Here is an 11,542-nt window from a genome sequence, read left to right as displayed (position 1 = left end):
ACATAAAGGACTTTTTGACTGTTGCATCATTTTCTTCCCTTCATAATCCACCTGGCATGAATTAAACTGTATAGCAGGAAAAGTGATGGGAAATGTGGAGTGTAAGTGAAAGARCTCTTTGTGCCATGGGAAGCTGCTAGAATATTCGCAGGCCAGCACTTTGGTCTGCCCAGTGTTATGCTTTGCTTCCCATGGCAGTTCAATACTCTCCACCCCACAAAGAGAGAAAAGTCAGTTCTTTCGAGGTGGAACTGAGGGAACCAAACCAGGAATCCTCCCTGTGCCTCCTCACTCAGGCTTCCTCCAAAATGAAATAAAGACCAAATCATCAATGTTTAGAGGAACCTGCTCCTAATGTTCAGTTTTAAATGTCAAAATTAAATTTAAAAAAAAAAGGTAGATAAAACAAAGCAGAAATCCCAAAGGAAAGCAAGGCACCAGAGTTCCAACCCTATTTTTTTTGTTTGTTTGCAACCTGATTTGCTCCATCTCTCAAATTGCACCAAGCCAATTGACACTGATTGGCCCTACTCATGCCCATTTCAGCAGACAGGTGAATGATTGAGTGAGCCATGGAGACTGAAACGAGCATCTGGTGTTCAGGACATAAGTCACATCACGCAAATTCTTTCCTATATGTCTATTTTGGAGATGGATGGATACAGAATCGTAGGATAAACAGACAAAACACAGGCAGGAAACACACAGATTTCTAAAAGAAAAACTATGATGGGTTWATGAGCATGGGCAAAAGTAACAGTGAAAAATCCAGCTTATAAAAGCTGGATATCCAGCTTATAAAAGAAAAATAGGAAGATTGAAAGAAAATTTCTGTAAATACATTAAAGAACACGAATTAGTTATGAATTTTCAAAATTATGTGGCTGAATAAACATTCCACYTTTGAATTGTGTTCTGTAGAGGCGATCCATTGCAAGCAGAAAAGTGACAGCATAGTTTTCACTCAGTGTTGTGTTTAGGGAAAAAAATGTAGATAACGTTTTGAAAAAATAAAAATGCCTTGCTTAGAACTTTCCAAACAAAATAGTTTCATATCTTGGTTCTAGTTTAATTTCTGTTCAACTTTTTTTCTTTTTTTTTTTTTTAATTCTGAAACAGGAGTATTTATTCAAGCTGTACCATTTTGATTTTGAATAAATAAATTTTTATTTTTTTAAACCAGTTTATTTTTCTTGTCTTTTGAAAGAAGGGAAAATAGTTTTTAACTGAAAAGGAACTTTTAATTTGTATCTCTTAGATGCCCTACTTTCTGGACACAAAAATTTACTTACAAYATTTCCCACAGAAAATTGTAAACGATTTTGGTTACCTTTTTCTTAGATAGATATTAGGATTAGGCTAACTTTGTAGAGGGAGGTTACAGTAAGGCTGAAGTTAATTTTTAAAAGTGAAATTATAACTTTTTCTCTGCCACACTTGTCACAGAAAGTTAAATAAGGAACCTGGCAATAGCCTTCAGATTGTGTAAAAGTTCAATTCTCATCCATAAAGGGAGAACTGTACATGGCAGTGGAGGGAATAAGTACATTTAACTGGAGATGAATCATACCAAACATCAGCAAGACTTCCCCGACTGATGTATTTGAAACCATACAAAAGTCTTCAAGCAGAAAGGAAGGAAATCCTTGGTACATAAATGGAAGAGTATCATAGTCAAAAATCCTAGACTGCAGGAAAATCTAATGGGTCCGTCTGAAGAAATTCAGATTAATTTCTTCGTTAGCTTCCATTGTCTGAGAGGAAGRCAGTCACCCAGGTCTCCTCTTGCTGTTAGTGGGGAGGGATGCTCCCCTCCCCAGGCGCCCTGGACATGTCTGTGGCAGGGGAATGAATTGCTCTTGGGAGTGCCCACCAGTGACTGGTGAGTGTCTAGGTCTGTTAGGTTTGTCTAGACACCCCGCTCCCAGACACTACATTTAAGCAGTATAAATCACATTCCTTCTCAGCATCTTGTCAGGATGCTCATGCTGCTGCAGATTGCTCTGATCTTCAGTCTCCAGGGCTGTCCATACTGCCGTGCTTAATCACCACCGACAAGGCTCTCTCTAAATTCAAGTTCATGTCAGGCAAGGCCCAGAATCCTGTTTTTAGTTATAGAAGCCTATGAAAAAAAATGAGGGCAAGCCTCTGTCCAAACAACCAGCACCTGTGTTAGTTGAGGAGGCAGCAGGGTTGGCCCTACTCTTTTAGTAGGGTCTGTGAAGAGCATTGTGTGATGGTCCTTCTGTTTCCTCTAAAGAATCCTTTCCTTCTATACAGTTTTACAGATCTCTGCACACGTCTTTTTGTTACCTGGCATGTTTAAATCTTCTCTTTTTATCTAGGCAAGTCCTTTGCTACTAGTTTCTAATGTTTGTTACTAAAAACTTGCACAATCTTTTTGATGCACTGATAAATAAGCAGCAGCTATGGATTGAGTTTGTTCTGAAATGTTCTGAAATCCCTTTGCACTTATAACCCTTATTGAATAAGAGAATGTTTTGTATGTTGGTTTGTCCTGTCAGATTCCCTTCCCGCTAGCAGCACTTGATATGTTACATCTGTAGAAAACGGGCTTTGGAAGTAGCAGCCCATCTTGGACGGMCGGTTGTCATCTTCCCCAGCAGTGTGAGGCAGTTTATCAGACACACTTCTCCCGTCTCCTCAGGGGCTTGTTGCTTTCTTGCTGTCTGTGGGTTTGAGCAAACCCTGCCATGTGTTTCTGTACACTGTCTTGTCTTGTTCTGAGAGACCTGGGGTCTAAAAAGGAAAGAAACAATAAACCCTAAAATGTTGGTCAGCTCCATTAATAGGAGATGCTTAGACTGGTCAGGTGCAAGTAAAACATTTCTTCTTAACTGCTTAGAAGCTGAAGAGTGCTTGTGGTAGGATCTTGGAAGGCTGCTGTTGGAGTGAAAGGTCAGTTCTTATTGTGGTCAGTTAGAAGGGAAGATGGATCCTCCTGGCACAGATCAGTTTGGCTGCAGCCATAGATGGAATCTGTGAGGTTCACCAGACTTGGGCACTCAGTGAAAGCAAACCCAGCAGGCACTGAGCTGTAGTTGTGAGGAGAGCCCTGAGTGACTGACAGCCTCCACAGTGTGTGTGTATGTAGGTATGGCTTGCTTTTGTTTGTGCAGTTCCCCATCCTCTGGTTTGAGGCTTTTTTTCTTTTGACACTTATTTTTGTTTCTTGAAAAGGAATTTCCCAGACCAAAACCTTCTTTAAGATATATGTGAGTGTTCACGGGTAGATCTTTGTGTGTGCACTCCATTAATTGTACTATATGCCCCTGAACATGTCTGGATGCCTGTGTGGGCCACAAATCCATGGGAGAGTGTCCCGACATAAATCTGTGTGGGTGGGGGAAAGAGTGTGGATGCAAGCACAAGAATTTCGTATGCATTTGCACAGTGAATGGTTGTCGGTGGATTCACAGGGGTTGTTGTGTGTGTCACTAAGGTGATGTGACTGCCCCACTGTGCAGGCTGGGCCTGCCAGTGGATGAGTGTTTGTGCCTGAGAGTTTCCTGAGTGCAGCAACGCTCCCCTGCGTGCCTGTGGCTGGGTGTGTGCCTGCATGTCCAGCTCAGGGTATGTCCTGGCATGGCTGTACATTCCATACCAGTGAGAAGGCAACGCTCGCAAGGCAGGGCCCCCTCGGCATTTCTGAGTGCATTAGGAACCCTTCCCTTAAAACAGCTCCATGGTGGGGAAATACATCGAGCAATTAAGTCCAATCGTGTCAGGCCCACTTGCTTCCTGCAACTTGGSAACATCTCCTAAGTCCCCCTAAGGAGCTTCACAGACACATGGAGGCATCTCACACAACTGACTAAGTGGAAAGGGCACACAGAAAGGCAAGATCTGGTGGGTTTAAAAACTTCAGAATGCCACAGTTTCTGCCAAATTTACCTTTAAATTGCCTGACTCCAAACCTGCATTTTCAGAGCTTTGCTCTCAGGGACTGTTGTACAACTAACTTTCTAGCCACAAAACGAAGACTCTTCTTTCCAAAATTTTCTGGAAATATTCAGTGTTTCTGTTTTGGGGCACTCTTATGCCACTGCTTAAGGCATAAGGAGGAGAGGACTTTTTAATCTTTTGTAAAAAAGAACTTCCAAGGAAGAGACCATGTGTCAGCAAGAATGACTTCTGGAGAATACAATGAGAGATAGTATAATATATGGAGCCTAGGATGCAGGGCCTATGGATTGTATTCCTTGGGCTTTGATTAGATCCCTGTACATYAGTCTTCCCATCAGTGGAAATTGCAATTATTTCTTATGTTAAAAAAGTATTATGAGAGTTTGCAAAACTCTTTAAGCCCCTTAGAAGAAAATGTTAAGGTGTTAAATTCATTACTCTCTATTATAATTGGAAATAAATTTTAAAGGAGTTGAATAAAAACCAGCAGGTTTGGAATMTATCATCCCAGAAGTAGCCCCAAGCACAGGCTAGCACTTTCTYCCTTTCCACATCAGCAGACAGCCTGGAGTTGAGTACTGTAAAGGTGTCTGACAGCCTGCTGTCCCCTCCTCCACACAAAGAAAGTTGCTCATTACTCTTTGTTGCTTTGTATCAAACGGGGAAATCAGGTTTGATTTGTGCTATGCTACAGTGCCCAAAGTAATGAAAGGAAAACACTCAGGCCCTGAGTCACTGGGAAAGCTCTTAATGGGACCTCCTTCCTTGTGGTTGGAGAGGAAAGCTGACACTTCCTTGGTCCCTTGGGTCCTTTTTCCTTCATCCTTTCTCCTGCCAGTGTCACACCAAAGATACTGCATGGCTCAGTCTTCATTTGCCACCAAGGCAATGCTCATATCAGTGTCCACTGAGCTGGATGAGCGAAGGCTTGCTCACCCAGCTGCAGTGGGCAGCTCATGGCCTGCAGATGTGTGAGAGCTCCAGAGGCACATCCAGGGAGCATGTGTGTCTCCAAAGCACCACAATGACAGTGGGGATGTTGTGTGTTTGATTCTGTCAGTCTGTCTGGAAAGGATGTCAGGGAGGGAGGGTTTGTGCCCATCTGTGAGCCTGTCTCTGAGGGCTTCTGCTGGTGCCTCTCRAGTGTGTCTGCATGTGCAGGTGTCTCTGTGATCACCAGCTGTGCTTGGGAGTGCATGAGGATGTCTGAGCAAACCACCAGGACTGGTACCCATCCTGCCTGTTCATTCAGTGACCACAGCTGCGTGTCTGAGTGTGTCTGTGAAACCTCCAGGAGGCATGGAGGAGGAGGAGTTACCCAGGACAGGGACCCAARGCGATGCAGCAGATGTGATGAGCCAGGGGGCTGAGCAGAGTTACGAGATAAGAGCTAGCAGGGATAGACAACTGGTGACTTGCAGGCTTTTGGGAAATGATGGAATATTCCAGGGCATAAAATGCCCTCCTGTTGTAGCAGCTCACATTTCCTAAGAGTGAACATTGCAACTGCTCTGAGGGTTGATGGAATTGATGGGGGTTTAATGGGAGAGATGACAGGAGGAGAATGCAATGTTGTGTGTGGGCTGATCCATGGTGGCATCTGGGATACATAGGACTTGGGTGCTTCAGGAAGTAACATTCCTGTGAAGAAGGTTAGGGAAACCCAAACTCCACCTTGGTGCACTACTTCCCTAAAAAAATCTCGGTCAGGTCTGGTTTGCCCAAGCCTGCGGGGTAATGCCTTGGTGTTTGTCCATGAGGTGCTCAGGAGAGCTGAGTACCTCACATCTCACACTTCTGAAAAGATTTCCAAATTCTGTTAGGAAGTCAGCAGAGGGTTGCAGCTTGATTGAATCCCAAGTACTGATGCAGTAAGGCCAGAGAGATACCAAAGCATTCAGCTCCCAAGACTTGGAGACCTGTGCAGTGATTTCTCATTTAGTCTATTTTATTTCTGACATAAAGCAGCTCAGGCTTAAACCAGGCGCATGAGGCCTTTTTTTACAATCATCTTGCTTTCGGTGTCAAGAGGCTTCATATTATTTGCCATGGGCTCCTGCTCCCATTCTTTGGATATCTAAAAGCCTATACTTAAGTCTCCCTCTCACCTTCTCCCACACTTCTCCCTTTTAACCCACACYCTGCCTTTCTTCCTTTTCTCCCTTGCTTTCCTCTCCCCCGTCTCCAGCCACACTAAACCTCACAAGTTCATTTTCACTCTCAATCAATGTGTCTTAAGGCAGAGAACCAGTGGCTTAAATGCTGCAGTCCTTATTCAGGCACAATTGCCCTGGGCATTGGCCTGCGCAAGGATTGGAGCAGTCGGCCCTGCGACACAGTCCTGTGCACACACCCCTCAATGGGAGCAAGGATTGCTGGAAGGACGACTTACATCCAGCCTGCACCTCAGTTGGGACTGGCATTCATATCTGTCGCTGTGTCTGTCTGTCTGTCTTTCTCTGCCTGTCTGGTTCTCTCCGCTTCCACGCCCTTTGCTGCTCAGACTTTGGCCATCGGCTGCCACYGGACACAAATCTTTGCAATTCCTAGAACTTGCAAGCTCATTAAGCCAACCCTTCTGGAAAAGGCAGAAAACATCTCCCTCCCTCTCCTTTCTCTCCCTCTCAAATGCCATCTGGGTAGCAGAGGCCTCCAAATTACGTAGCAAAGGGCTGGAGAAGCACAGTGGCTTCTTTTGACATATTATGTTGTCCCACTGTTACTGCTGCCATTCCAGAAGTTGTCCATAGTCCTGAGCTCTCCCTGTGTGTGTGTATATGTATGTATATATGACTTGTTTTCTTTTTGGAAAAGGTGTTGGTAAAATTGATGGGATTTGGGGGAGAGGGTGGATTTAGTTTGCTTTTTTTTTTTTCTTTTTAATATCTGATGGTGTTTATATCATTAGAATAATTCAGGTAACACACCATGGTGGCCCTAGCTGTAGGAAGCCATGTTGAAGCATGGTTGTGAGCTGTAGCAGTGGCAAAGGCTTTATTTTGCCTTTGAAGCACATCAGGAGAGTTGCCCTGAACTCTTCCACAGATTAGGCCTAGATCAATTTGAATTTGATCACCTCCCAWGCTTAATCAACAATTCTAGTGCATGTTTTTCACCCTATATTGGTGAGAAAAAAGTATGGTCCRACTATCCAACCACAACCATGTTTGAACAGGGTTATTTTTGTTTTTATTTATGTATATAATTGTCATGATGATGGGGCCTCTTTTTTTTTTTTTAAATCTCTTGCCTTTAAAATGTTGATATTTTGAGTGCATTTCCAGAGTTCATAATAAGATTTGCCCTTTAAAAGAGGTGATTTTGGTAACTGCACAATTTTTCTGTATGGAAATCTATATGAAATATGGACAATCAGAAAAAAGTATGTATTTTCTGAAAAAAAAAAAAAAACCAACAGGGATAGTAAATGCAAATGACTCCTCCCTCAGTTTACCTGAGTATTTGAGGTCTTGCTACCTGAATATTTGAGCTGTTGTTAGCACCATAAAAAGAAGGCATGTAGTTCCCACTTTGAAAGACTCTTCATACTACCCAATTTTAAGGAAATACCTCAATATTGAGATTTCCACAAAACTACTTGTTATACTTGGCTTCTGACCTTTATTCCAGGCCCATGGAAAAATCAGAATGTATTTTAATGCAAGGAAACTTAAGAGTAGCATAAAAATAAATTTGCCGTACTGGAAAGATTTAACCACACACATTCTGTTAATTAAAACATGAGAAACAGAAGATAAAGAATCCAAGAGAACAAATTCTTAGAAGTTAAATATGGAAGCAGCAGAAAGAAAGTTAGACAGCCCCATAACTGTAAGATGTGATGCACAAACCTGTCTGGAGTCCTTCAGAGYGAAAATGTTTAAAATGGTGGGCCACAGCATCTCCCTGACTGCCCTGAGGWGTGAATTGTGCTTTTAATTAGTGCAGGCTTGCACATATCCAAAACCTTAGTGGGTTTTAAGGCTTTAAGAGAAGCAGTCCTATTTTCTTATTTGACTGTAAATTATTGTTACAGTAACAGTAATAGCTAGCAGTAGGAACACAAAGAACCACAGACCTTGTCCTGTGTTGGTTCAATAGTAAAAATATGTGTGTGACATGCACATTTCAGTACAAAGAGTTCTTTGAAAAGCTTAAATCCAGTATTTCATTTTACTTGTCATTTTTCTATCACATCACTTTGAAGAAAAAAACCCACTACAATATTCTGGCATCAACACTTTTGATATATTACAGTTATATTTCATTTTCCTTTTTATTCTAATGTGTTTTCCACAAAGCTAGTTAAAACACTCAAATTAAAAAGAGCTACCCCATGCTGATTATATTTTTCCATTGGCTTTCTAGCCAGGATAAATCATTCCCTTTGCCTAGCAAAAGTTTCTTTTAACTTTCCCTGAACTCTAATAGAGATTGTATCTTTATGTGAATCCACAGAAAAAATCTGACTCTTGATTCCTTAGATATCTCAGAATATAYAAATGTAAATTAATGATCCCTAAGCTCCCTAAATTAGATGGTCAAAAAGGTGCTTGGGTGAGTTCAAATACAGCTGGTTCTGTCAGCTTAGGCAATTCCTTGAAGCAGTGAAACATGTTTCTGATGCTTGTAAGACCTACCTTGCTGACAATGCCCAAGGAATTTTCCAGCATCACTGTTCTCCATACACAGGTTGCAGTAAGAGAGGACACAGTCCCTTGCATTTCACTCATTCAGGTTTTGCTGCAAAAGCTCCTGTTCTTCATGCAAATCACAAGAGCTTTTAGCATCAGTGCTGTAAGACCTCACTGCGTGCACCATCTTGTGCTATTGTGCATATTTAGAGAAATTCTAATGGCAGCACTGCCAGTTGAAATGAAAGCAATGAAGGTCATGGAAGAAGGGAAGATACAAAGATTTTACTTTTTCTCCTCTTTAATGTGCTCTTATCACCCATCTTCTTCTCCCCGGTGACTTTCTTCAAATTTTGCTGAAATCTTGGGCAGCAGAGGTGTCCAGCAAGACAGTAGGAAATTCTCCTCTRCCTTGTGTATCACTCGTTTTTCCTCTCTGCCAAGATCCCATCAGTCCAGGGGAAGAGCTGGGCTTTTGTGAGGGCTTTTGTGCCAGGCACTGGGCAGCAGTTCAGCATGGTGATGGTACCTGCAAACGCAAATGTGCAGATTTCCCATTAAATACAGACCCAGTTGTGGGGGCTTTGCTGGTCACCTGCATTTGTAATTGCAGGTAAACACACATAAATTAATTTTATCCTTTCTAATATAGTCAGTGTAGCACCCTCATTTAGCTCTTGCCTTGTTTCCTCTATACTCTCATGCACCAGCCAGGCAAACACAAGCGGAGTGGGGTTTTTTTTTGTTATTTCTTAATAACACCTGGTTTTAAAATGGCTGCACTCTTGCCTTCGSTCCCTGATCTGTTCTTTATGGAGACTGTCTGGCACAACATGCCAACAAAATTCCTTCTGCTTCATGTACCTTCCTGGGCATCTGCTAAATGGGACCCATTCCCTGCTGCATCTAGATGGCCAAGTTGTAGGGACTGGATTGGTGCCTATGGTCAGCTGATTGATGGCCAAAAAATGTGACTTGCCTCTAATTGCTGTTGCAGAGCAATGGAACATCCCAGCTGGTCACATCTCAGTTGTTATCCAAACTCTGAAGCTCAGAGACACAAGTCAGCAGTGCTGCCTGCTGAGCCTTGTCTGAGTGTCTGGGAGAAAATCTCCTTCATCCAAAGCCAGACACCTCTACATAAGATGAGCAGACCTGAAGGCAAAGATGCCTCAGCTGTAAAGAAACACTTGTCAATAGAAAAAACACCAAAACAAATTATGTTTAGAGATAGAGAATTTGAGACTCAACTGTTTGAGCATACTTGAACRGAGTAAATCACACACAGTGAGCTTTAGATATCATCTAAACTATCCCTACCTTTATTCTTTTTACTGAAGAATTCATCAAATCAATAATAATTTATTCTTGGAAAGATGTGTAGAACAAGAAAATGTTTCTCAGTAGCTTTGTAAGATCTATCCCCAGTCTCCATATGACCACTTCTAATGTTTTCTGATAATGCCTGTGATTGGCATTTCAAATCCCAGAATGACTCGTAGGCTTTATTGTATCCCATATTATCATACAGAAATCCAATATGAGTCTGTAGGCTGGTTTTTCCTGGGAAATGTTCGGCATCAGCATCAAATAAATTTCTAATTTAAAAGGCAATGAAAAGACACAGACTGGGAATTAAATACTAGCTGCTACAAATCTCAGATGAAAATCGTCCATAACAAACTCTCTGTTTGGGCTGCTGGCATCTCTGGATATCCTCCCTTGAGCACAGATTAATTATACAACACTGACAGGGACTGACAGTTCACCTCTAGTCGTCTGGAGCCTCTTGCAAYCCACAGGCCTGTTGCTTTGGAACGAAGGTGGGTTGGGTTTTCTCCTGCTTTCACCAGCATGTGCAATTTCTTTAAGCACCTTCATCAAGGCAAAAGATGGTTCATYCGTCTTCACAATATCCCAGAGCCTTTGGGCTTCCCAAAGGAKGGATCCTGGCAACACTGCATGTGGAATCTTTGAGCCTACCTGCCTTCCTTCCTGGAGAAACCTGTTCCTGGTCGGKCTCCATCTGGCTCCAAGAGTCCCCAGAGTTATACTGAGGAGGGGGGATTTTGCTGCAGACCACAGGCCTGCTTCCAAGCTTTACATTGCCCATGTGTAATTCCCCATCACTGATACAGGAYTTGTACAGTGTAACAAAGATGCTACTGAAGTTTACTTCCAGATACATGTGCTCCTGGAACCCTACAAATTCCAAAGGTCTCCAGCCTCCTTTCAGCTTAAGGCTGCCCAGAGAAACCCCAGAAACATCAGTACGCTGAGAGCACCAAGTTGCACTCTGTTCTTCATTTTTTCTTCTTTCTTGTCCTTTTCCCATACCATGAAATCCTATCAGCTAATTCAGAAGGATTAACAAATATCTGTAGAAGTGCTCAAACATTCAGTGCATAGAAGACAAGCACAACCATGGCAGAAGAAGGACTCCTTTGGGACTTTGCTTAGTTCCTCAAATCACCAGTCCAGAGGGAAGAAGAAGCCAGTAGACATCACTCACCCTTTCAGTGGTGATGGAGTATTGGGAGGTGCTGGATACAAAGCTCCTGCCTATCCATGGCTCGGGAAGTTCAGAGAAGAGCTCTGCTGCCTTTATCATTTCTATGGGAGGCTGTGGATGTTACAAGCAATGGACAAATCAGTTCTTATACAGTGCACAGCAACATGTCTGTAAAGTAATTAGGACTGGTATGAATGTTTTAAACAGTCTCTTATTTTATTTTGACATCAAAATCAGTGTCATGGTCTTAGTACACAAGAACCTGAGCAGGCCAAGTGTGTCACAGAACACCTCTCTGCTTGCAGCCCTTCAGAGCAGCTGTGCTTTCACAACACTGCTACAGATAAAAAAATCAAGATGATGGATTTATTTGGGTGTTTGAGACTGGAAACCTGGATTTGAAAATAACTGTTATTGGGAATGAGTCAAAACCAAATACAAGCTATGCTCCTTTTGGAAAACCTGCCCC

General features: G+C 42.4%; 1 protein-coding gene across 1 annotated transcript in view; it reads left to right on the top strand.

Moving 5' to 3' along the window:
• Positions 1 to 11,542, top strand: part of CACNA1C (calcium voltage-gated channel subunit alpha1 C) — a 413,981-nt gene that overhangs the window by 360,798 nt on the left and 41,641 nt on the right. The window lies entirely within an intron of this gene.

The sequence above is a fragment of the Malurus melanocephalus genome, unplaced genomic scaffold (assembly GCF_030028575.1).
Source record: "Malurus melanocephalus ecotype Western Australia unplaced genomic scaffold, MMel_1.1 scaffold_22, whole genome shotgun sequence".
Classification (NCBI taxonomy): domain Eukaryota; kingdom Metazoa; phylum Chordata; class Aves; order Passeriformes; family Maluridae; genus Malurus; species Malurus melanocephalus.
The sequence above is the reverse complement of the archived record's forward strand: the minus strand, read 5'-3'. Positions and strand labels throughout refer to the sequence as shown.